Source organism: Mus pahari, chromosome 1 (assembly GCF_900095145.1).
Source record: "Mus pahari chromosome 1, PAHARI_EIJ_v1.1, whole genome shotgun sequence".
NCBI classification, from domain to species: Eukaryota; Metazoa; Chordata; class Mammalia; order Rodentia; family Muridae; genus Mus; species Mus pahari.
The window spans coordinates 115,044,238-115,048,263 of record NC_034590.1 but is presented as its reverse complement, the minus strand read 5'-3'; the positions used below and the strand labels follow the sequence as shown (position 1 = coordinate 115,048,263).

Genomic DNA, 4,026 nt, shown 5'->3' with positions numbered 1-4,026 from the left:
TCCCCTCTCCCTCTCCCTCCCCCTCCCCCTCCCCCTCTCCTTCCTTCCTTCCTTCCTTCCTTCCTATTATGTACCATGTACATACCTGGTGCCTACCGAGGCCGGAAGAAGGCATTGGATCCCTGGAACTGGAGTTTCAGAGGGTTGTAAGCTGCTGTGTGTGTGTTGCTAACTGAGCCTGGGCCCTGTATAGAAGCCGGACCCGCTGAGCCATCTCTTCAGCTCGTTCTTCTTTTACTCTTAGCCATGGTGGCTGAGAGGCAGGCTGGCCTGGGCGGGTACTTTGTGTTTGTGTAGAGACAGCGAAGCCAGCACTCTGTCCTTACTTGAGCTGCTGTGGCCTGTGTTATCTCGGGGATCAGTCAGCCTTGGTCCTGACTGTCCCTATTAAGTGTTCGAGTGGGTCATTTGTGCACTTGCGTCTGACTTCTTCCCTAGGGTCACTCTGTGCCTTTCGAATCCTGCCCCTGGACCAGTGTTGACCTTGGCATCGCTGCCACAGACAGGACGTCTCAAGCTTCCTTCCTCTGCCCTGGATAAATAAGAGTGTGCAGGCTGTGGGTTGCAGTTCGGAGTGGGGACAGTGAAATGCAGTGCGAGAGAGAAACTTAGCTCTCCCCTCAGCCCTGCGGAGCCCCTGCTATGCCCTTGTGTCTTCCTGTACCGTTGTCTCCTCTGGAGACCTCCTTGGATGAGGGGATCCTGTCCCAGCCACCATTGAGGAGAGCAGCTTTGTCCAAATGCTCACCCCCATGTGCTCAGTTCAGGACTGGGTGGCCAGGTGTGGCAGAGAGGGCTCTGAAGCTGGGAAGACCCTGGCTCGGCCTGGGGAAGCCTTGCTGCGTATCTACATGGGGCTACAAGGCCTTCTGGGCCTCCTGGCAGAAATGCAGCTGGTACTGCCTTGACGTAACAGCCCAGCAGTGCAGCCCTGCACCTTGGCCCTGACTCAGCTTCTGCCTTGCCTCACTGAGAAAGAGGATGGCCTCAGTCCTGCCAGCTTGCCCTGCAGCAGTACTGGAACTGGCACGGGCCTGTCCCCACTGAGCCAGCAGCTCTCCTGTTCCCCATTTAAGGAAACCTGCAGGCCTCAGGAAGTGGGGAAGAAGTGTGGCGTAGTAACCTCACTTCCCTGCCTGGCCTTAGCTCTGGCTGGACCACAGCACCAAATGGGAGGTGTAGAAACACTTTACCTTCTCGGTGGGTGGCAAGGCCCTAGGCTAATTCCAGGCCAGTAGGAGTGGGAAGCACAGGGAAAGAAGGCAGTGCCCAGGCCATGTCGGCCTCAGCTGAGGCTGACCTACCTCCAGGCGCCCGGAGCATCAACCCAGTTATGGCCCTGCTGATGCAGGAGGAAGCATGCACAAAGCTTGGGCCTTCCCTGCCCACCCAGGCTGCTGTCTAGAGCTGCTGCTTGCCGTGTGCATAAGACAAGTCCACCTGCCAGAGCCCCCACTTCCTATCTGTCTAATGGGGGCAGCAGGCTGGCTTTCCCAGTGCTGGCTGGCACAGAGGGTGGTGCAGGACACGCAGGAGTTACCCTATGTGGGGTACTTGGCCATTAAGCAGGGTAGAGAAGGGGATATTTTCACAATGTTCCTATGCCTACCCTTTTGGATGACGTCCTCATAGTCCCTCTAGAAGGTGGTGATGGTTCTGGCTCACCTAGGACCCCCGCTGGGGACACAGCAGTAAGACAGCCCCTGTGCCCATTATTGCAAGAGGAGTGTTCCCCACCCCAGATCTTCATAGCTCAGGCTGGCCTGGAATCCACAGCCAATCTCCTGTCTCTCATTTCCCCCACGCGTCCCGGCTTAGCTTACTCATTGTGCTTTAGATCACTCAGTCCCTGGATCACTTGGGGTTGGCCTACATGAATGATGTTTTAGTCAGAAGAAGCGGGGGACAAGATATGTGGAGACTAGCCTGACACCAGAGAAAATAGATGTAGAAGAAAAAGGAAGACTCGTGAGCCCTTGAACCTGGGCTGTGCCAAGGAGTGCCACCTCACAAGGGCCAAGTGCAGGAAGCAGCCTCAGATAGGAACCAGTCCGCACTGGATGGACAGTAGAAACTGGGTCCACTTCCGTGTCCTGTGCCTCACCCATGGGCTCCCAGGATAGGAACCCGTGTCCTCAAGTCGATGTGGCTCTCCGTGGGCTCTGCTGTACAGTGTGTGCGCACACCTCTGGGCTCTGCTGTACAGTGTACGCACACACCTCTGGTTACATTTTTTTTAGCTGGCTGGGTTGGCTCCTGTCATCTTACTGGTATCTGGGCTCAGCACACATAAAGGCACAGTAAGGAGTGTATGGAGTGTCCTTTGCATATATGACAGGGCCCCTTGTTGGAGCGTCTCCACATAGCTCCCTGAATGCCTCCTCTTTACAGACCCTGGGAGTCACTGCTGTCTCTTTTGTGCATACCCACTGAGGCTTGGTTTGTCTCCTGTATCCCAAGCAAGTCCCAGCGCACTGTGTAATCCAGGCTGGCTTCGAACCAGTGATGGTCTGCTTCAGTCTCCTTGGTGCTGGGGTAATAGGTGTGCATTGCTATGCTGTGCTCACTGAGAAATATTTCTAATAGGGAGAGGGCAGCGCAGTGACACTTTGGTCAGTGGTGCCCAGTGCAGACTATATGTTCTATGGGGCTGGAGTCATCTTAGCCTCTATTCTTTTGTGTAGGTCTAGGGATGGAGCCCCGGGCTTCGAGCACGCCAGGCAGCCAGGCAGGAGCTTTGTCTCTGAGCTACAGCCCTTAGGTGATGCTTTATCCTTAGGTGATGGTTGGGAGTTGTGTGTGTGTTGTGGCACAAAGGTGGACTCACATGACAACTTTCATGAGTTCTTCCCCTTTATAGAAGCAGTGTCTCCCTTTGCTATTTCTTCTGTGCTGCACCCAGGATCCCCAAGCTTCCTGGTGGCTCTCCAGCCTTGCTGCCACATCCTGCTTTGTTTGTTTGTTTGTTTGTTTGTTTTGTTTTTTTGAGGCAGGGTTTCTNTGTGTAGCCTTGGCTGTCCTGGATCTCACTCTGTAGACCAGGCTGGCCTTGAACTCAGAGATCTGCCTGCCTCTGGCTCCCGAGTGCTGGGATTAAGTAGTATACCACCTGCTTTTTTTTTTTTTTGTTTTTTTGTTTTTTTGTTTTTTGAGACAGGGTTTCTCTGTGTAGCTCTGGCTGTCCTGGAACTCACTCTGTAGACCAGGCTGGCTTCGAACTCAGAAATCGGCCTGCCTTTGCCTCCTAAGCGCTGGGATTAAAGGCGTGCACCACCACCGCCCGGCCCACCTGCTTTTTTTAATGTAGGCTCTGGGATTTAACCTAGTACTTCAGACTTGTATGCTTGTGTAGCAAGTGCCTTTACCTGGCGAACTATCTTGTCAGCTCAGATATGTGTGTGTGTACATTTATATGTATGTATGTATGTGAATGTATTATGTGTATATATGTGTATATGTATAAAATGTATATATATTTAAAGGTTTTATTTTTATATGTATGAGTGCTTTGCCTGTGTTTGTGCAAGTACACCATGGATGTGTGCAGTGCCCATTGAGTTCGTGAGGAGGTGTCAGCTCTCCTGGGATTGGTGTTCCCGAGGGCTTGAACCTTCATGCAGGTGCTGAGGGCTGGATCTGCAAGGGCAGCCAGTGCTCTTACAGCTGCTGAAGCATCTGTCCAGCCTGCAGTTGCTATTCTCAAGGACGTGTTCCTCAGGACTGGAGACAGGCTCAACACGCCTCTCTCGAGGGCCTCAGTTTAGTTCTTAGAACTCACTTTCACAGTTTACAACCAGCTCCAGGAGAACTTGCTGACCCCATGCGGACCTGCACTTACACGCACGCACACACACACACACACACACACAAATAAAGTATTTTTTTAAAAAAACTGGGCATGGTGGCACATGGTTGTAATCCTAGTACTTTTGAGGTGGAGGAAGCAGTGGGGTGAGGCTAGCCTTAGCTACAGGAGATGGAGGAGGTGGAGGAAGCAGTGGGGTGAGGCTAGCCTTAGCTACAGGA

The 4,026-nt window shown here is 53.0% G+C and overlaps 1 protein-coding gene across 1 annotated transcript in view; it reads left to right on the top strand.

The window, feature by feature from the left end:
* The window catches only part of Lrp5 (LDL receptor related protein 5), a 105,347-nt gene that overhangs the window by 31,386 nt on the left and 69,935 nt on the right, over positions 1 to 4,026 (top strand). The window lies entirely within an intron of this gene.